Source organism: Zeugodacus cucurbitae, chromosome 6, assembly GCF_028554725.1.
Source record: "Zeugodacus cucurbitae isolate PBARC_wt_2022May chromosome 6, idZeuCucr1.2, whole genome shotgun sequence".
Taxonomy (NCBI): domain Eukaryota; kingdom Metazoa; phylum Arthropoda; class Insecta; order Diptera; family Tephritidae; genus Zeugodacus; species Zeugodacus cucurbitae.
This window is the reverse complement of record NC_071671.1, coordinates 63,207,309-63,230,818: the sequence shown is the minus strand read 5'-3', so window position 1 is coordinate 63,230,818 and position 23,510 is coordinate 63,207,309. Positions and strand designations below refer to the sequence as shown.

The 23,510-nt window shown below is 36.4% G+C and overlaps 2 protein-coding genes across 4 annotated transcripts in view; one reads left to right on the top strand and one right to left on the bottom strand.

The window, feature by feature from the left end:
• Positions 1 to 9,962, bottom strand: part of LOC105209321 (protein Wnt-5) — a 205,090-nt gene extending 195,128 nt beyond the window's left edge. The window contains exon 1 of one of the 3 annotated variants that reach the window (XM_011179676.3): positions 9,695 to 9,962. The gene's annotated coding sequence lies outside the window, so the exon portion shown is untranslated. The remainder of the gene's footprint in view (positions 1 to 9,694) is intronic. The other 2 variants (XM_054233708.1, XM_054233709.1) reach the window with 2 other exon arrangements.
• The window catches only part of LOC128922610 (uncharacterized), a 367,146-nt gene that overhangs the window by 242,178 nt on the left and 101,458 nt on the right, over positions 1 to 23,510 (top strand). The gene's annotated exons all lie outside the window — the stretch shown is intronic.

Sequence of the window (23,510 nt, the reverse complement as noted above, 5' to 3'; positions counted from 1 at the left end):
CCATACACAGTGCTAGCGAATTTGTTTATCGAGCAACTGTTGTTTGTATGTGTTGGTGTGTGTGTGTCTGTGTGTCTGTGTGTGCTGGAGACAACTGAAATTTGTTGTCGAATAAGTGCAACAAATGCAGCATTGCTGCGTGGAGCTCGCACTGTTGGTTGCTGTGGCGGCTGCTGCATTTGTTGCATGCATGATTGCACGCCGCCAAAGCAAACACACACACACACATATTCTTATATATGTATGTATGTATGTATACATTTGAATGCAAATAAAACAGTTTCGGTAGGAAATTTGTTTGCTTCTCATGCACTTGTATGTATGTAAGTGCTTGTGCTCGTACTTTACAAATTTGTTTACTTTTCACAACTACCAAAGCACACGCACAAACACACACATACAGTCAAAGATACATCTATGTATATTTGAACTCCTTCTTTACTACACGCTCTCAACTCTAGCCACCTTTATATCATCACGTTAGACAAATATTTTTACATATCAACATTTTGGTAGCAAAGTTTTTAGTGCCTTTCGGTTATGTGCTGACGAGACAAGTGCGCTGACAAGGCGGGAAGACTCACATACAAACAAATTTATTGAAATACACGCTGCAGCTGAGCTGTCCATTCTAACGTTTGCACTTTTGTGGGGGAACTTAGAGGAAATCATACATTGAAAATTTTTAACTTGTTGTCGAATTATGCAGTGCCTAAACTCCTAGGGTATACTTATGCAATGACAACCACTTAGAACACAAAAAAGTCAGTTACAAGTAGGCTTACCGTAATTTCCTGCATTAAACTGTTAAAGTTGATTTTTATTTTTTATTTTTTAAGCCATAATTGAAGATAACATTCACATTAGTTTTTGAAAATTGTCCCTGGTTTCTCAACTTTGAAATATCAATCAGAAATCAGAGTAAAACCACATGAAAGGTTCGGGCTATTTTGAAGGCATCTTGAAAAACTACATATATCAATGAATTCTTGATGATCTCTAGTAAAAAATTAACAATGCGACTCATCAAGTAGATACATATAGCCTCGTTACAATGATCATTTTAGAAAATTGCCAGCCCCAGTTATAGCCCTTTTAAGAACTCGTGGATCCTGCCCTGACTTACTTCTTCGAGAGAATTCTGATACTGAACCGGAAAGAGCTTTTCGTGAATAACGTAAACGCACTTTTTGCTATAATTTGTGTTAATTTGCTTATTACAATTAAGATATGTTCCAAAATTGCTCAATATGAATAAGATCTCCTTATGAGATTGGAATATTTTAATATATTAAATACATATTAGGTTATTACACCCTTCCTGTTGTCCAATAATGGACGCTTCTGGTCGATCGCCGGCTTCAAGCGGTCCAGTTGTACGCAGTAGATGGTAGAATTAAGCGTCTGGCCATATGGGAGCAGCTCATAGTAGATGACTTCCTTTCAATCCCACCAAACACACTGCAAAACGTTCCATTTTTCATCACCAGTCACCATCCGCTTCAAAAATGGGTCGGGTTCGTCCCGTTGCAGAGGCATATCGCAGGCGTTAATTCGGTCCAGAAGGTTTTTTTGCGTCAAATGATGCGCCACCCAAACATGAAATTTTTTTGTCTACCCAGCCTTCTGCAGATGGTTTAAAATGATTTGGTGACTAACTCCCATCTCCTGGGCGATGTCACGAGATGCCACATGCCGGTCTAACTCGATGTTTTCCACGATTTGATCGGTAGTCTTCGGTACAGATCTTCAACCGGCTGGCTTATCCATGGTGTCGTTTTCACCCGCTCTGAATCGTCAAAACCATTCCTCCGCAGTTCAAAGTGATAAAGTACCATCCCCCAAAACACCATTAACCTCAAGGAACATTTCTCTAGCGGATTTGCCTTTAACGAAGGAAAAGCGAATTTCGACGTTAGGGAGCTCCATGTTCACACGTCTATAACTCTTGAACGCAATATCCAAACTAATCATGCACAGCGTCGTTTTATATAATTCTCTTTATAAGAAAAAAATTACCAATGCAACTCCTTTAGTACCCAAAATTACTCAATTAACTCTAAATTTATTTTCTCTGAATTTCCATTACTATAAAAATTAAATTACGAAAATTATTTTTAATTATATGAACCCAAGTTTCCGTCGTATATCACTCTATATTTCAGAGAAGGATATAATTTTTTGGAAATAAAATTTAAAATTCCTCAATTTTTTTTTTCACTTCCGCCTCACAACTTTGGGTGTCCGTCAGTGGCTTCACACATGCATACCTTAATAGTGTTGAGTTTGTGCTGTTAATGCATTTATTTTATTGCACTCTTCTAAATGCAAGCCTTCACACACACATATGTAATTGTATTTTTGTGTACTTGCCTGAAACTTTTATTTGCTTAGTTTATTTGTTTCACAAAAAAATGTCGCCCAGCACTTAAGTTGAGGTAAAGTACAAAAAAATAAACAAATTACTGCAACACAGCCAAAACAGTTAATAGGGCGCATTCGTTTATAACTTTCTTAGTAAAACAAAAATATTTACAGTTTTATAGTGTTTGCTGTTTTGTTTTTTGATGGTTGTATTTTCAAACTGTGTGTTTCCAATAATTGTTTAATTTTCGACAAAAATTTCTCATGAATTTTCGCAGGAAATTTAGAGTTAATATGTTTTGGAAATTGAGTTTATATGTAAGTAAATAGATTTTAAATTTACTTTTTGAGATCTGTTTTGTGGTTTCGAATAGTTTCTAAGGGTTTAGTTTTCGTTAGGCAAATAGTGCTAATGGATGATAGTTGTCTTGAGGATATAAAAAAGGTTTTCCCCTAAGCTTTATTAAAAAACTTCCAAGAAGAGAAATGTTCTAAGTTAAGTTGTTTGTGAAACGAACACTCTGTTAGTGTTAGGTTTCCCAGACTCAGCTATCTATCATGGTATATGTTGACAGAGAACGAGAAAAGGAAATAACATTAAAAAGCTGTAAGTGTATTACCTTGTTCGCTGATTGTTTAAACTATTATTTTAACTATATAATTTTCCAGTTAAGAGATTCCGACTGCTACACAAGTTCAGAATATTTAAGTAAAAACACAATTACATGTTCTCTCGAGCTCTCAATGGAACATTTTTCATTTTTCCAAGAATTTCCACTACTTGACTCTTAGGATTAATATCAATTGACCGGATGCAACTGTTCAATCGGAAAGTTTTAACTTTTTCTTTATAGGTGCAAATACCGTAAAAAAGAGTTCTTTCATTATGGCTAGCATATTCGATAGTGAAAAACAAAAATATTTCCGGTAATTACGTGAAAATTGTCCAAAGCAACAGTTTTCAAGTACGAAAAAGTTGCTGAACATATATTCACTTATACCAACAAGCAAATCGCAAAAAAGTACAACAAACTTAATTGACAACACGTCAACTCTTGTATATACATATGTCCGATAAGTCCCACCATAGTTGAGGAGACTAATACCCATACCCGCATGTAGTTCTATCAAAAGCACATATTTCTCATTTGGTCGCTCTTCAGATATTGCTTTTCATACAATTATTTTTCAGCAAAAAAGCAAGAAAAAATAGTATGAAATTTTTCAATTACAATCACACAATTACTCAGTGGTACAAGTGTATTGAAATACGTCCAAAACATCGGTGCAAGCATGAAAAATTTCTTTCATATGTATACAGCAAGGGTAAATATGTGTGTATAGAAAAAAATAGTTGTTTGTATGAAAAAAGTAATTGTTTTTATGTGAATAGTGAACTGTTTACGTACCAATTTATTTAGCAAGGTTTGCGCTTTCCAGGTCCTTTCGTATGAGTAGACACTGATGAATGAGATGAGCATCAATTAAATGTTGAAGAGTGTGTTTTTTATACACAAAAAATATTATTGATTCACAGTCGCTTGGGTTTTATATACATATTTTGATTTGGTTTTAAATTTTTTAAGATATGTAATTTGACAATTTAGTTGATTTTAATTTTAGTTAAGTTAAGTTATGTTAAGTCAAATATGTTAACTTAATTTAGTTTGTAAGTTTATTTTATTTATTTGATTAAGTTTAATTTGAATTTCAATTTAAGTTAAGTTACGTTAAGTTAAGTTACGTCAAGTTAAGTCAATTTTATTTGGTTTTTAATTTTATTTTGTTTTATTCAATTAAGTTTACTTTAATTTTTATTTAAGTTAAATTACGTTAAGTTAAGTTATGTTACGTCACGTTTAGTTACGTCAAGTTAAGTCAATTTCATTTGGTTTTTAATTTTATTTTGTTTCATTCAATTAAGTTTACTTAAATTTCAATTTAAGTTAAGTTATGTTAAGTTAAGTTATGTTATGTCACGTTAAGTTACGTCAAGTTAAGTCAATTTCATTTAGTTTTTAGTTTTATTCAATAAAATTTACTTTAATTTTAATTTAAGTTAAGTTACGTTAAGTTAAGTTAAGTTACGTCACGTTACGTTAAGAAATTTTGATTTCAGGTATAATAATATATATTATTGCATTTAATTTTTTCTTTTAATTTTTTATTATGTACATCCTTGCAACATATTCCCACACTCCAAATCATATTGTTCGCTTAACCGCCACACTTTGCATGTTGCAATGCAATTTGCATGCCACCAATATTTTTTAGCACTTGTTTCCGTGCACGCAGCAACGTGCGCTAATTGAATTTTTCTTCACTAATTTTCGTAAATAATTACAAGCATATCTTACAGTTTTAAATACGATTTTTTATTGTTGTAAAAGCACACGGTTCCCATTCTTATTACCTTTCACTACTGTAATGGTGCAACATGCTAACGCACGCATACGCGCACACACAAACTCGAGACATGCACCCGCTAACTTGGCTCGAAGTAATTATGTGATGGCAGCCAAAGTAAAAATTATATCACGCGTCAACATGCAACACGCTGACGCCAAAGTGGCAAGTCGGGCATAAGGAAAAAATCGTAATGCAAGTTTTTTTAACGGCTTATTACTTTTCATGCACCCAGTTTGCACTTTATTAAATTTAATTATCATTGTGTAATGGCTGTGGCAAGTTTGGTGTGGTGGCTTAGCCTTTTTATTACATTTTTTTCTATTTTCCATTATTATTTATATGTACCTGTTTCAGTTTCCTATTAGGTTAGGCTGTAATTTGTGCGAAGCCTTTCCTTTTTTGTGCAACGCCGATTGCATCATGCACGTATAGTGCAAACTTTGCCACTTTCCACAAACTTGCAACGTTGTATGCGCCATGAGATAGTAGATAAACAACATGCAGCGTTGAGTAAAACATTTGACGCATAACAACTTGGCACCAGTGTGCCTTGAATTGGCGGAAATGGTTAAAAATTGATTGGAGAAATGTGTTGCGGAGGGGTAAAAGAAATTTTACTTGAGTGATGCGATTTTTGGGGGGCAAACATGAGTAACTGTTGTTTAATAGCGAAGTAACACGAAGGCTCCTGATGGTGGCTTGGGTGATATCAAATGTCAATAGAGTACTTATGAAAGGAGAAGGTGGTGAAGGTAGTTAATATAGACTATGATTGAGAGTTGCTCTTGGCGCCACATTAGTGGTGATACGAAAGTAGATAGCCATATGTCTTATTGTCCAGCACATATAGTGTATTCTGTAGTTTCCGAATCTCGTTTAACTCTCAGGAAACCCGAAAGAGTACTTTATATTTAAAATAAACAACTTATTAAGAATATAATGGAGAGTTTTCAGGTAATCTTTATTATAAAAGAATATTTCTAAAGAATGCGTCATATGACAGACTGTGGGATGTGTTTGATCTGAGGCTTGAAATATGATAATAATTCTTGAATACCAATAACCAGCATTTTTTTCGGAATAGATTAGAGAAAACCCACAGCAACACATTATATAAGGAATATTTTCGACTTTGAGATATGGAATTAAAGATAATATCCCAAGATCATCGGTTTGGCGGACATTTATTGACTATCATAGGTCTGATAATGCTCAGTTGGCGTAATTTTGACAGTTCTAACAGAGAGCTGCTTAAATTTTTGGTCTGTGATATAAGAAAATTATACCTGTTTTACAGTTCTAAACTTTAAAATTTTTGGATACTAAAAGAATATGATGCAAGTCTTCAGTTAAGCTTGAAGTGTACAATTAAAAGATTGGAAATTGATTTGGAAATATAGAATGTTTTAAGAGGTGTTCTACTTTTAATATCGTTGAGGTTATGACAAAGGTCTCTGAGACTCAACCCGGGGTACCTTATCAGATTATGATCGATGACAGATTAGAATTTTGTGAATTTTTTAACTTTTTAAGACTGTTTGATTATATTCCAGTTTTTTAGCAATATATTGAAAATAATCTTAGAATCCATTACCTATTTCTTTAATACATAATGGAAAATTGAAACAGTGATTAACAAGAAAAAATGGCGTCCATATTAATAATTTCCTTATTAAAATTTACTATTATCGCAGAAAAGAAACGAAATTAGTGAACATGCTAAAATTTCTTAGCAAACAAAATATCGCTTTGTTGCAATTTTTTTGCAAAATTTTTCCTTCAATTAAATTTACTCTAGTAAAGGACGCTTATGCATCGCTTCACTCCCTTTTGTGCGCGCAACTTTAATGAGGGGTGTATGTAGTGGGTTGCATGGTGCATGGGGTGTATTGAATTTGCTATTACCGATGTTGTTGTGGCGTTTGTCATTGCTGCGGCTTTGAGCTGTTGTTGTGTGTTTTGTAATTAATTGAATTTAAATGAAATGCAATAAAGCAAATATGTATGTGTGGCAACTATATACATACATATGTATAAGGCTAGTTAATCATGCAAGCAGGTGTGAGGTAAACCATGTTAAAAACAACAATGGAGTACAATGTCAGCGGTTTTGAATTTTTTTTTTGTTTTTGTTGCAACTAACGGGTGATTTTTTTGAGGTTAGGATTTTCATGCATTAGTATTTGACAGATCACGTGGGATTTCAGACATGGTGTCAAAGAGAAAGATGCTCAGTATGCTTTGACATTTCATCATGAATAGACTTACTAACGAGCAACGCTTGCAAATCATTGAATTTTATTACCAAAATCAGTGTTCGGTTCGAAATGTGTTTATCGACAAATTTTGTTCAGCGATGAGGCTCATTTCTGGTTGAATGGCTACGTAAATAAGCAAAATTGCCGCATTTGGGGTGAAGAGCAACCAGAAGCCGTTCAAGAACTGCCCATGCATCCCGAAAAATGCACTGTTTGGTGTGGTTTGTACGCTGGTGGAATCATTGGACCGTATTTTTTCAAAGATGCTGTTGGACGCAACGTTACGGTGAATGGCGATCGCTATCGTTCGATGCTAACAAACTTTTTGTTGCCAAAAATGGAAGAACTGAACTTGGTTGACATGTGGTTTCAACAAGATGGCGCTACATGCCACACAGCTCGCGATTCTATGGCCATTTTGAGGGAAAACTTCGGAGAACAATTCATCTCAAGAAATGGACCCGTAAGTTGGCCACCAAGATCATGCGATTTAACGCCTTTAGACTATTTTTTGTGGGGCTACGTCAAGTCTAAAGTCTACAGAAATAAGCCAGCAACTATTCCAGCTTTGGAAGACAACATTTCCGAAGAAATTCGGGCTATTCCGGCCGAAATGCTCGAAAAAGTTGCCCAAAATTTCCGAATGGACCACCTAAGACGCAGCCGCGGTCAACATTTAAATGAAATTATCTTCAAAAAGTAAATGTCATGAACCAATCTAACGTTTCAAATAAAGAACCGATGAGATTTTGCAAATTTTATGCGTTTTTTTTTTTTAAAAAGTTATCAAGCTCTTAAAAAATCACCCTTTACAAGTAAATATAACTTTTATAATGGATTTTTTATAGGCATGTTGCATAGAAAAACAAAAAAAAAACAACAAATTGTCGTGTAACAGTGTTTTTTAAATATCTTGTGCATGTTGCAACATCCTTTTTATTACACAATTGTTATTTTTTTGTATTATTGCTTTATTTCATTTTATCCCCTAGTCTTGCTGGCCACACAAATGCTGTGAATTTTTTTTTAAGTTTTGTTCGCTTCCAGTGAAAGCAACCGCCACATACTCTACATGTATATGTGTTTATATACATGTCTCTATATATATAATTAATCCTTTAAGCATTGCGCTTGCTGTCTGCTTGCCACGTCTGTCTGTCTGTCTATCAGTTGCCTACAAGTGCGTGTGTTTGTTTGTTTGCTTTTATGTGCCTGTGTTGCAACATGCGGCAACCGTTGCAACATAACCAGCACTGAGAATCCTTTATTTTTGCCACCACCAAATACAAAACAAAAAAAACGGTTAGATCAGCGTGAAAGGGGTGGCCGCACAAGCTTCTCAAAATTCAATGTTGTCAGTGTTGTTGTTGGTTTGTGTGTCGGCAATTATTTTTGTATGTTTTCTGCTTGCGGCATGCAGCATGCGGCTGCAAATGCGACGCGCCGAAAGTTGATCCTTGTTAATTTTCGGTGATTATTTTGATTTCTACAATTTGTTATTGCTGTTGTTGCGCTTTATTACGGTATTTTCGTGCACTGGAACAGCTCACCTTTTATTTTATTTTAATTTATTGCTTGCTCTTTGCTATTTTACGACATTTAACGTTAGTTCACATGGAAATTTGTATTATTTAACTTTTATTTTAATTTAATTTATTTTTAATATTATTTTTGTTATTTTTTTTATTTTTCTTGTATTTGATTTTTTTTTATTTTTTAAGCACTTATCATTTATTTTCGTCAATTTTTCGTAACTTAATCATTCTTATTGACGCTTTACCACACTCCACAAGCATTCTTGAAGGCTCTGTTGTCCTTGTTGCAGGCTGCCAATGCTTGTGCTATCGTATTGCAAGCGTTTCGCTCTTTATAAAATAATTAATTTAATTGTATGCAAGCGTTGGCTTACACAAAAGCATGCATGCCACACACACACACATACATACATGTCTGCTTGGGTTAAGTATTGGTCGCGCGATAAGCGCATCAAATGACGTTGCATTGGCTAGTGCGGATCATCGACTGCAACGACTCACGCCACCGCCGCCACATGTAATTATGCAGCCAGCGAGAGAGCGAATGAAACTTAAACGGCCTCCAATGGTCCAAAAGGATGCGTAGCGTTTATGGCCCGCAGTCACCGAACTGTGTTTATGTTTTTGTTGCAGCAACAACAAACACTCGCTTGGCTAATTAGTGCAATATTACAGGCAGCAACCAATTGCGTTGCCACTTGCCACAGGTAGAAAAAAAGCTTAACACATTTGCAACACAGTTGGTTGTTTGTGCAATACATGTATTATGTATATATTACTAACTGTGTGTTTGTTTGTGTATTGGCTGTTGCAAGTGTCAACGATTTGCGGATTTTTACACACTATCTACCCGGCGTACACACAAATTAAATGCGCACACTTTTAATTAATTAATCTTGTTCGATAGCGCGTCTGGCGTAGCGTAAGCTCCGTAGCTTAAATCATTTCGCCTGTCTGCCAGCGCGCACACACACACAACAACAAATACAAAATCACACGCGCCAAAAAATGTGTAAATGCACAATAATCGGACATCTAAATCAATTGATGTATCGTGTTTGCACAAATCGGCGGCAGTTTGCGCAAACCAACAAACTGCATTTAAAAAAAAAAAAACACACTTTTTACCTTAAAATCACCAAAAACATACACTTCATATTGTTGTTGTTGTTGTTTTAGTATATAAATTTAATATATTTATATATTTATTTGCTTTTCACACAAAATTCTTCACACACATTTCTTTTGCTTTTTTACTCCCTATGCGTTTATTTGCATTTCCTTGCCACTACTCGTGTGTCTTGAAATATGAACATACGCGTTCCGGCTTTTTCATCCGCTACCGAGATCCGTACGAGCGCTCTGTTTGTAAACAACTGATTCGTTGACTGCATGGCATCGCCAACCAACCAGCCAGCCATCCAGTCAGCCAGCCTTCAGTCGCAGTCACCACCGGTTCTGGTTGTGGTGAGTTTCGGCGTTTGTTGCGCATGTGTGCGTATTTGTTTAAATTTCTGCATTTGTGTTCGTGTGTGTGTGTGTTGTTGGTTTGTTGCTACAGTTGGTGAAATGGTAGCCAGACTTTGTTTACATTTGCTTTGCTGTCTTTGATGTTTGATTTTGTTTTATTTGCTTTTTTGTTTACTTTCACGTATTTGTTTCTGTCGACGCATTTCCTTTGGTTAGTGCTGCAACATGTTGCTGGCAACATTTGTTGCTTGTATTTAATTTGAGTGTTGTGAAACTAATTGTGCGAACATAGCAGGTTAAATAGCGTACAAATCAACTTTTGAGACAAATTTTAAGAAATTCTTATTGTGTACTATATCCTTCTTGATATTTATGAATTATTTTAATTTTTTTCTTCACATAATTAATAGAAAACTCTTCATAAATTTTGTGTCGAACCTAAGAAATTATTTTGTATCTGTTTTATAACAACTTCATTCAAACGCAGTGGAAGTGAAAGCTTTTTCTTAATATTTTGCTGATGGAAGACATATCTTTAATATTTCTAGTGTGAATTCAAAGCTAAAATATATTTCTTCTTCAAATTTAATTAATCCAAAGTTTATAGAGTTCGTCTTGTAATTTTTTCTTCCGGATTAGCTTCGAAATCTAGTACTGCTGGGACTTATCCCTTAAATAATTACCAATCCACCCGATTATCAATGCAGTCAACATAACGACTTTACCCTTAAAGGATTCTCCTCCGCTTGCCTCAGCAACTTTTTCTTCAGTGTCTAATTCACATAGCCAAGGGTTAATGTCAGTCAACTTTGATTTATTTCTATTAAAGCTGTTGTCTTTCTGGTACGATTTATAGAGAGGCCACCATATTTCAAGTACTTCTGATTAGGAGTTGCTTACTGAGCAGAAGGTAAATTGAGAGGGATATCCCTCGCATGACGGTTGTTAAAACGTAATTACTAATAAAAGTTTGGATCACGGTTATCTAAGAGCATTCAGCGTTCAGAACTCTTAAATATCAAATTCCGCACAGAAAAATATGTTTATTTAATAAAAAATGGCGAATAGTCTTATATCAATCAAAAAAATACAAAACTTTGAGCTTGACGCACAAATTAATACTCTAAATCTCTCATAAGAGCTCGATATTTCCACCAAAAATATTCTTAGCTGCATGGTCCAAATATACCCGACTTCAGTTGAGTATATGAATACATCTGACTACTAGTATATAGTTTCGAACCCTAGCCAAAATTCAAAGAATATCCACAAATTGCATCAAACTTCAGGTTATCTCTGACCATGTAACACCCAATCGCAAAGAGTGATAATGAATCTTTAAAATTTGAAAATATGTTATTTCTGGAAGACGGTTCAAAATTTGTTCCTGCTTGCAACATAACGACGAAACTTCATGCGCTTATTATGTTTGTTGATACACATGTTGCAGCAATATGTTGCACATACTGAAATTCACCACACTGTTAAAAGCCGCTGTTATATACAACTCTATTTGTATTAGTTAAACAGAATCACATATATATAACAGTTATGCTCGCCAACAACTGCATAATATAACTTAAAAAACAACAAAAGTAACAACCTAACAGAGACAACAACGCATGTAGCATAAGCATGCAGCATGCAACCACAGCACAACAGTTGACGGTGCAACATAGCCAACGGCGTTTCGACACATATGCTGCTTAGCAGCTAACCTGAGTGAAGGATAGGCGAGCAAACTAAACACTACAGCACTTTAAATGCACACACACATACATAAATACATTAGAGAGTATAGGTGTGCATTGTGTTTCTATGCAACTCGACGGTGGCAGCACTTCATTGCTGGTTAACTGGCTGTTTTGGTTTGTTAGCTGGTCAGTCGGTTGGTTAGTTGAACGTTCACTTGGTTAGTTGGCTGATTGGTTGCGGCCAGCACAGCCAGCATAGTCAGTCAGCCACGCTAGCCATGGCACACAGCTGTTTGCGAGGCAATTGATGCCGCCGGTGTGTGTTGAACGCCAAAATAGTCTACAACTGATGTTATGAAACGTATGTGTGTATAAGTGTGCCTACGTATGTATGTATGTGGTCCGTTTGTTGCGCTGTCCTCTGACGACTTCGAATTCGGTCGGTCGGCTGGCCGACACGGCACGCAATCCATCAGCTGGACCACAAATGTGCATTCACCGCGCCAGAGGAGCAAATAAAAATGAGGAGCAGAGCAAAAAACAACAAAAGCAACAACATCAAAACAGGTAGCAATCAATTTCATTGCACTCGGGCATTTGATGGCTCCTATGGTCGGCCACTGAGCAGCTTGTGTTGTTGTGTGGCTTTTGTTTTTTTTTGTTGCTGGAGTATTTTTTCGAGTTTTTTTTTGTTTTATGTGCTTTTGATTTGCTTATGTCTACAGGGAGTTCCACATACAGTGTATGTGTCTACACATACACAACACTACCTGTGCACACACACACACACAGATGAATCAACTGCATCGGATATGAGCGTAGAAATTTGGTTGTTACGAGCAAAGAGCAAGCCAGCAAGCAAGCAGCGCAGAAGAAAGAACGCCTGCAGTCGTAGCAGTTATCTTATTAACATTGGACAGGTTTTTTTGTTGCCTTTTGCGCTTGTCATATTCCCAGGCGGCATTTAGCAGTTAACATTCGGCGCTAGCCACTCGGCGCTTCAGCGCTCGTTATGACCTTAGAAACGCTGTGTGTGTGTGTGGCTGTGTTTGCCTTAAGGCCTTGGTCAATGTACTATTTTCTTTCTTTTGTTTTTTGTTCTGCTTGATTCCCTCAGTATCCGTTTGTTTCATCTCGTTTCGCTTCCAAATGTTAAATGCCTTAACTTGTGATCAACCGAAACGAGCTCGCCGTATAACAGGTAAGCACAATTGGACAGACATAATCGTATGTGGAGAAAAACAATAGCTTTAACAACAAATAATGGCTATGAATGTATGAGCATCCACTGCATGCAGGAAGACGACGTTGAAGAAATCGACTTCAGTCGCAGCCGCAGCATCAGTCGCTGCCATTGATGTCGGCTTTCACACCTTTGATGTTTGATGATCGCCACTCTGATGATCTTGCCGTACTGCTGCTGCAATAAACACTCGGCGGGTTGAAATCACTTTTTTTGGTCTAACAGAAAGAAGAAAGAAGAAGAAAGAATCGAAATTGTTTACTCTGATCTTTTCGAATTCTTGTAGGCTTGTTTGTAGATGTCTTTGTGTATGGAAATAGTAGCATTGCACCTTTATTCCAATTTGAAATGGGGCTTAAATTTGTTAAGAAATATTAACGGCATTTCGTAATTATTCATCGTCGATTCCGTAAAAAGGATTTAAATGAGTTATGTGCTTTTCAGAACTTCAGCCAGGAAGAATTTGTGGTATTTTTCTTCCGTGTAGTTTAGTATTACCTATAGGTAGGTACTTGGAAATACGAAAATTTTGGACAACGCTGATTTATTTCTCTGCAAAGTATTTCTTTCGATTCACTTGACCCAGATACGCTCCAACTTCTTTAATCCGGAAATAAGTTCTCAACAGGTACTACGGTCCATGCGACTCAAGTTTATCGCAAGCGACTGACTTTCTCTGACGATAATACGATGTATAGTACTGCAGTTCGCAGCCTAATGTGAGAATTTTGGATTTGGCGGCCTCGAAATTGTGTGTAAACCAGTGCGTTGTCATGGTAGAAGAGCACTTTTTCTCCAAATGGGATCCTTATCCAAGTAGTCGATATAGATGACACTTTGTGGATCTTAGAAAACGGAAGTCCTCATCTTTCCGGCTGATCGGACAGCGTTGTTCGAAGTAGGCTTGAACGTATGAGATCCATTGTATCGACTGTATCTTGGTCTCTGGTGCATCCTAAGGGATCCACATTTCGACGATGATCATAAAACGACACAGTAACTACTTCGGACTGAGCTGGAACAGGGTCGTATACTGCTGGAAGGTGGTCTCACGATTGCTTTTTTGGTCCAGACTGATATAGTACAGTATATTATCGACTCTGTCTTTTGAAATCCCTACCACCTCAACTATCTCACGCAGCTGGTTTCTTTCTGAAAACTCTGGGTTTCAAGTCAAAGTTCAGGATGGGCAAGAAATAAGCCATCAAGCAAACTCTAGTAACCTATATTTGGAATCATAAACTCAACTGAATCGAATCAAACATAACTAGCCACATTGCGCTGCCAAAATATAAAACTTTCTTTCATCAACCTTCAACGCTTATCAGCTGTGACTGAAAGATATGCGATATACACAAAAAAACTTTACCGTTACTCAGAGCGCATATAATAATATTTTTATTGCTTAACGCTCCGAAAAACAGCACAACGGCAGCACATAAAAGGAGAGCAGGCGTATATATGTATGTATGTATATATGTGGTAGTTAACTTTAGCGACGTCATCAGCGTCAACGCTCAAGCGCACATGATGTTGCCACAACTGCAATATCATCATTGCTATTATGCAGTCCCAAACAACAACAGCAACATGATATCATCAACACAACTAGACACAGGCTTAACCTCTAACAGACATGCATACATATAATACAGCCAAACAAACAAACCAACATTATTATCACCAACAACATCGCTGGTATCGGCGATGCGTTGAGTGCAGTTGTTATCCTGTCTGCTGCTGTCTGTTGCTGTCACTGATTATCACCCCGCTACGGTTGGGGACATTGTGGCATGTTGCTTGTATGCGCGCAATCTCACTCAAAAGCACACACACACAACAATACAAATGTTTTTTTACCGCTATTTATGTGTGTGTGTGTGTGACGGCGTTTGTTGTCACTGAGTTTATGCAGCGTGACTTTCAATCGTCCTCGAGTATTTGTTTTGTTTGCTGTTGGTATTAAAAATTTGTTGCCATCCATGTTGCATGCTGTTGTTGTGTTGTGCAAATGTTGTTTCTTGTTGTTGTTGGCATTGCTGTTGTTGGAATGTCGTCAACGCTGTTTAAACGCTGTGTTTTCTTAAAATTTATCACAGGCTCAGGTGGCAAGTGTTTTTCGCGTTGCACGACCAGCGCATGAGTTGGCATTTCAGCACATATGTATGTCTGTATGTCTATAAAGATATCTGTAAGTACGTGTAAGACACTTGCATGTCATAATGCCGACATGTCTTGAAAAATTGTTGAGATTTTTTTCAAGATTTACATGCAAACTGTCTGTTAGTGTGTAGGCCGTATTTGGGTTAGGTCAGGTCCTAAGCGACGCTGACATTTATGCCGAAATTCTCGCAGCCGCAGAAATGAGAAATTTTATATGAGTGGTGGTAAATGATTGTTCTATTTTCGCTGGAATTTCTTTCCGGTAAATTTCAGTAATATGACTTGCATTTTTGTTGGTGTAAGTAAGTAAATAAGTACTTGCTGCCAGTAATCCTTGATTATCCTGCGTAAATGATAACTTAATTGCTTACGTGCGTAAATACTTAATGTTTGGTGAGGATGATAGCCCAGAAAATTCAATATTAAAGTGAATATTTTGTTGAATCAGCCTTTGAGTCCTTAAAAAGGACCAAGAGCTCCGTGTCTAAATATCGCAAGTTCATAAATTTAATTGATCGATTTTATTGTGGGTCGAATACTTTAGTGACCTAAATTGAATTGTTATTCGAACAGTTATTTGAGGGCAGGCAAAGGTACTTTTTGTAGTTTTTTAGAACTGATGGCTTCCATGATAATGTCTTTTAAAACGATTAGTAGACAGTGGCTCACAGTTTTAACCTTCAATGTGTGGTGCTGCTCAATAATTTTTATACTCTCGCAACAAAAGTTACTAAGAGAGTATTATGTTTTGTCCACATAACGGTTGTTTGTAAGTCCTAAAACTAAACGAGTAAGATATAGGGTTATATATACCAAAGTGATCAGGGTGACGAGTAAAGTTCAAATCCGGATGTCTGTCTGTCCGTCCGTCCGTCTGTCCGTCCGTGCAAGCTGTAACTTGAGTAATAATTGAGATATCTTAATGAAACTTGGAACACGTGTTTCTTGGCACCATCGAACTTAACCGAAGATGGGCACAATCGAACCACTGGCACGCCCACAAAATGGCGATAACCAAAAACACATAAAGAGCTATAACCAATTATCCACTAAACCCACAAAACGCTTCCTCGTAAATCATAACCTCAATTATTATATAATTAATATGATTTTAGTACTTAAAATCTTTGGATTCTGGAACCGTTTTGAAAGAATTGTTCACAGAATATCAGATGGAACGAGGATCCGCTGTTTCGTTTTCTTGTAGGGTAATATCAATATATAATTGCATGACAAACCTCACAGATTGACTATTTTTCGAGCGAACTTTTAAGGATCAGAAGATCAATTTATAAATACATACGGACGCTTTAGACTGCAGGTTGGACAAAGAAAACATATATTTCTCACTATTCTACCAATTGAGGATTTTTAGGAACTTAAAGAGTATCTAAAAAAAATCGATTGTTTACAAATCTTAGACTGGTCTCAGCCCCGCAACAATTCCAAATTATGGAAAAATGGTTTGAAACATGATATATGTGGTCTTACTTGACGAAGAACGATTTAAGGATCAAAGAAGTACGCGAACTTTTCTGACTTGTTTCACTTTTTGAACGAACACGATGTAATCAAATGTTTCTCGAATAGTTCTTAGAGTTTTGACAGTTCTTGGTTATACACTGTTGTCATAATTACTAGTTATCTAAGTCCGTACTCATCTGGAACACATTTCCTTGAAAAGAACAGGGTCAACTTTTTTTTTATTTACACAAGAAATCGTATTTTTTTAATATTTTATCGCATGAGATATTTATGGTATAATTTATATATATGTATATAGATCACGGTATAAATTATACAGACAAATAGAAGAAAATTACAATTAATCAACTCTGAATGAATACGCAAATATATTTGTTATCTAAAAATCTAAACAAAAGTGACAATTACTTTCTAGACCTTAAAGAAAAACGATTATTTTTACAAAGCTCATATAAATCTTTCAAAGCTCTCAAGTGAAAGTGTTCAATTATTGGACAGTAATATTTCATTCAACTGGTATTCTTACAGTTTTTTTTACAGAAAAAAATATACATTTCAACACTTTCCTTGCCAGAGTAGGTGTTAAAAACAACGATTCGCCTAATCCACTTGATTTATTGAGCGCGACGGCAGCTTAACTACAGTGGCAGCCAGATGAGAAATTGGCCATGTAAATGACCAAACCTAAGCGCGACGAAGAAACATGAAAAACGCATTTAAAAGCAATTAATCCCAGCCAAAGCCAACTAGCCACTAAAGCACGAAGTACACAGCGAATGGCAGACCACCAGTCGTCAGTATTAAAGCAAAGCACTCTCACTTTTTTCACGCTGCCTCTGCGCATTTTCACACATAAATCACTTGGATCAATGCGCAATGCCAGCTGAGGACGCATTGGAAATCAAAACTAATTTATTTTTATAAATATAAAATTAATCGCCTTTGGTTAATTTTTATTACAAAAACAACAAAAATAAAGTTTATATGCAACTGCGCTTGAATGCAATCAGGTCGAGCGGCTCCTAGCGAGCATGAAGCGCTTGAGTTTGAGTGTAGGAAAAGCTAAAGGGTGATTTTTTAAGAGCTTGATAACTTTTTTAAAAAAAAAAACGTTGACCGCGGCTGCGTCTTAGGTGGTCCATTCGGAAAGTCCAATTTTGGGCAACTTTTTCGAGCATTTCGGCCGGAATAGCCCGAATTTCTTCGGAAATGTTGTCTTCCAAAGCTGGAATAGTTGCTGGCTTATTTCTGTAGACTTTAGACTTGACGTAGCCCCACAAAAAATAGTCTAAAGGCGTTAAATCGCATGATCTTGGTGGCCAACTTACGGGTCCATTTCTTGAGATGAATTGTTCTCCGAAGTTTTCCCTCAAAATGGCCATAGAATCGCGAGCTGTGTGGCATGTAGCGCCATCTTGTTGAAACCACATGTCAACCAAGTTCAGTTCTTCCATTTTTGGCAACAAAAAGTTTGTTAGCATCGAACGATAGCGATCGCCATTCACCGTAACGTTACGTTCAACAGCATCTTTGAAAAAATACGGTCCAATGATTCCACCAGCGTACAAACCACACCAAACAGTGCATTTTTCGGGATGCATGGGCAGTTCTTGAACGGCTTCTGGTTGCTCTTCACCCCAAATGCGGCAATTTTGCTTATTTACGTAGCCATTCAACCAGAAATGAGCCTCATCGCTGAACAAAATTTGTCGATAAAAAAGCGGATTTTCTGCCAACTTTTCTAGGGCCCATTCACTGAAAATTCGACGTTGTGGCAGATCGTTCGGCTTCAGTTCTTGCACGAGCTGTATTTTATACGGTTTTACACCAAGATCTTTGCGTAAAATCTTCCATGTGGTCGAATAACACAAACCCAATTGCTGCGAACGGCGACGAATCGACATTTCACGGTCTTCAGCCACACTCTCAGAAACAGACGCAATATTCTCTTCTGTACGCACTGTACGCATTCGTGTGGTTGGTTTAATGTCCAATAAAGTAAACTGAGTGCGAACCTTGGTCACAATCGCATTAATTGTTTGCTCACTTGGTCGATTATGTAGACCATAAATCGGACGTAAAGCGCGAAACACATTTCGAACCGAACACTGATTTTGGTAATAAAATTCAATGATTTGCAAGCGTTGCTCGTTAGTAAGTCTATTCATGATGAAATGTCAAAGCATACTGAGCATCTTTCTCTTTGACACCATGTCTGAAATCCCACGTGATCTGTCAAATACTAATGCATGAATATCCTAACCTCAAAAAAATCACCCGTTATTAATTTATAAGCGCACAAAAGTCTGTTGGACCATAAAAATATATAGCAGTATGTTGGCATAGGTATTTACACCGCAGTTGGCCATATAAAATTAATGTTAACACCTACTACCAGTTTTTGCTTTTGTAAATATGTTTTATTCAACTTTTGTTTTTATATTTGATTTTTTTATTCAATTCAATTTTTGTTGTGTTTTTCTTTCATATGCAACGCAGTTTGGTCATACTTCATCACTGTAAAGTTGAATTATAGTTTCAGCCGATTTATGCAAATCACAATGTGTGTATTTGGCTTAAAGGCTAATCTCTGCCCGTTCGAATTAATGCCGAGCATTGAAAAGTCAGCAATGACGCCAAACGCGCTACGCATGTGTTGGGGTATGTGTTTGTATGTTTGTTTGTTGTTGCGCTTAAATCACTCGCCTCTATCGCATATGGTATTATAATTCATGTTTATTATTGTTGTTTGTATTTAAATTGAATTCAAATGAACTGCCAGCAATGTTGGTGGCTTAGGCAATCAAATTAATTAATTGCGGCAAATTAAGTTGGCTGCCGAGTTTGGCTTGTTTTGTGGTTAGTGTTGTTGCAAACTTTAGTGGCATAATTTTATTAAATACTAGGCATCGAAAATTTCTACTTTTTTAAATTTATTTACATTGAAATAAATGCAACGGCAAATGGTTGTGAAATTTTTAAATGGAAAATATTTGGCTGTAAGCTATTAAATAGTATTTATGTAGAATGAACCTAACCAATATGACGAAATTTTATATATTGGGTATATAAGGTATCTACAGTACGATAAGTTGGAGCAGATCGTCAGTGAGGCCTCAAAATCTATTAAAATTCGCGTCAAACGCTAGCATCTTAACCAATCACTACTACTTAGGGAATACTTAACAGGACACCATCTGGTATCACTAAGGACCATAACTGGTCTACCAAACAAACCTAACCTAACGTACATATATAAGGTATTAACCAACGTGGCGAAAAAAAAAAAAATAATATAAGGGGTATGAAACCAAGATTTGGAGCTAGGGGAAGGACTATACTGTATTATAAGAGCACTTGAACCATATATTCGGCATTAAGTTGACTGGAATAACTAAAGTTATTATATATTAGATTTGAAAATATCTCCCTTCCGTCTTATTGTCTTTTGAATGTTGCGGCATGTTTGAAAGTTCATGACATAACCTACAAAACGATTAGTTTGGATATTGTATTCAACAGTTATAGATGTGTAAACATAGAGGTCGCAAATCCGCAAGAGAAACGTTCCGTGAGATTAATGGTGTTTCGGGGGATGGTACTCTATCACTTCGAACTGCGGAGAAATGGTTTCGACGATTCAGAGCGGGTGAAAACGACATCATGGATAAGCCAGCCGGCGGAAGACCTGTGACGACGAATACCGATCAAATTATGGATATCATAGAGTAAGACCGGCATGTGGCATCTCGTGACATCGCCCAAAAGATGGGAGTTAGTCACCAAACCACTTGCAGAAGGCTGGCTACACGAAAAATCTTGATGTTTGGGTGCCGCATGATTTGACACAAAAAACCCTTTGGACCGGCTGTGATATGCTGCTGAAACGGAAAGAACTCGACCCATTTTTGAAACGGATGGTGATTGGCGACGAAAAATAGATCAAATACGAGAATATCAAGCGAAAACGGTCGTGGTCGAAGGCCGGTAAATCGTCCCAAACAGTGACCATGCTGGGATTGACGGCCAGGAAGGTTTTGCTGTGTGTTTGGTGGGATTGGATAGGATTCAATCACTATGAGCTGCTCCCATTTGGTCAGACGCTTTATTCTATCATCTACTGCAAACAACTGGACCGCTTGAAGCAGGCGATCGACCAGAAGGGTCCAAATTTAGCAAACAGAAGGGTATAGTGTTCCACCAGAACAACGCCAGACCACACACTTAGTTGATGACTCCTCAGAAGCTACAGGAGCTCGGATGGGAGGTTTTATTGCATCCACCATATAGCCCGGACATAGCGCCAAGTGATTATCACCTGTTCCTATCCATGGCAAACGCAAAAAAGTGGAAGGGAGATATTTACCAACATAATATATTATATATAGGCTGTACTGAACCAGTTTCGCTCATTTTCGCCACTATTCTACCTTACTTACAAGATTCTACGTTAACTTAAATTTGCCAAGATCTGTCTCTTATTAATTTCTATTAACCGATCTACCCGTTGAAAAGACCTTCGGAAGTTTGAACATTCTAATATTAGCTATAAGGAAGATAGAAGAAGATTTTACATATTTTTGGCACAGAGCTGTGAAGATTCCCTCTGAATTTCTTTAAAATAAATGGATGATTTATCAATATTCTCTGTAAAAAAATACCCATAAGCAGAGGGTTCTTCATGTTTGTTATTTAGGGCCTTGACAAGTTATATTACGATATAGAATTTTTTTACATGAAAAGTACCTTGCTATTAAAAGAGACTCTCGGTGAAAAGACTTTTATCGAAGTGCAAGTTTTTTTTCCGGTAATCTTCATTGTCCATTTTTTATTCCGATTCAAATGCAGACCCTTCTTACCCACTTTACTATAGACTTTAATGCCAACATAAATATATCGAAAATTTAGTTATACAGATAAGCATGCTTTAAAAACCAACATGTACCAGAGAAGCGAATAAAGTTCCCCCTCCGAGCAGCCCAAATTGATATCTCAGTTAATCAGTTTAAATTGCCACTGCTGCCACAGCGCGCATTCAACTGCACCATAATGATTTAACGTACAAATATTTCTCAATACCTTGCATGTATATATCTTATATGCTTAATCTATAAAGATATGTTTATATATAACGCCAATCTCCCAAGCACACGCACACTCCTGGAAATATATGTCGATATGCTCATTTAAAGCACAGCTTTCGTCGTTTATCCTCTGAAATTCGCCAGCAATGCCGTTGCCATTAGCGTCGACAGCCGCATTAGCAGTTATTTATGTAAGTATTGCTATATCTACCCATATGAGCATATAAGTAGGAATAAGTATGTGTGTGGGCGTCTGTTGTATCTGTCTACCTGCAAGTGGTTGCGCTTAACTTAAGAATTAATTAACAACAAAACATCACGTGGCAAATTATGCAAATATACTCATACATCACATCAACTTGTGAATTTAACTGCAAAGACATCACTTGCAGCAACAGCAACGGCAACAGCAACGCGCACTCCACAAATATAAATTGTCGGTCGAGGTGGTGCGGTTGCAATAGTGTAAACTAGTGCTGGGTTGTGGACATAGAGACACTGGGAGAAGTGTGGAAAATGGAAAATTAATTGAGATTTTTCGAGAATATGTTTGGATGATGTCCTTGAACTAGATGTTCAAATATCAATCTGAACTCTTTGAGTATCTTAAATAAATTAATTTCAGCAGAAAAAATTACTAAAGTTTCAAATTGTGATGGGATTTTTAATTATAATTATTCTGAGGACCATTCGTTGGTTTTCGATGCTCTGGATTCAGACATTTATTAGAGTCGTTACAAAAGTCAAATCTCAATATTTTGTAAATTCTAGATAGTCGGGATATTCCGAAATAAAATAATCATACAAGCCTACAAATGTATTCAATAATTCTGTCTGTTCTGAAGCTCTTATAATACTAAATTGAGTGTAAGATAGAGAAGAGGGTAAAAATGCAGACGATAATTGAGAACTTTAAGAGCTAAGACTTCAATTCCAGGTGTTTTGGTATTCAGCACCTTATCATTTTCCTAAGCTGAATAGGTAACGAATGCTGAAAGTTGCAGACTTAGAGTTTCATATCATTATTTTTAGATATTTTGGCATTCAGCGCCTTATTCAGCTATCATTTTCTTATGCTGAATAAGTGTAGAAAGCTGAAAGTTGCATTCTTAGAGTTTCATAACTTTATTTTCAAATATTTTAAGCATTCAGCGCCTTATTCAGCTATCATTTTCTTATGCTGAATAAGTGTAGAAAGCAGAAAGTTGCAGTATAGAGTATAATACTAATATTTGTATACATTTTGGCATTCAGCGCTTATTCAGCTTAAGAGAAAGGTAGCTGAATAAAGTGCTGAATTACAAAATGCTTGAAAACGGGTATAAAATATCACTATCACTATTGTATTTCCCTTCTGATGCAACTATGTGAAAAGAAATTACGAATTATACAAATTTATAATATTCCAAAACTTATAAAGAAGGAGAAATGGCACCCCAACAAAGAAAATATACTTAAACTACAGCAGATTTCTTTCAGTTATTATATTTTCAAACCAAATTGTTTTTCTCAGTGTATTATTGCAAATTGCGGAACTGATTGCAAGGCAAAGTAATTAATGTTACCATTTCCTTCACCTTTATAAGAGCAATCATAGTGAAAATACCGACACAACAAGCATGGCCACCACTAAGAGCACATGAGATCTCACATAACTGTACAAAATATATACTACACATACATATGTACATCAGTATATAGTCGAATAAATTATACAAGTATTTATAAAGGTGTTTGGAAGTGAGCATTTAGTGATGACTGAATTTTATTGCATCAATAATACGAGACGGAAATTATGCAATACA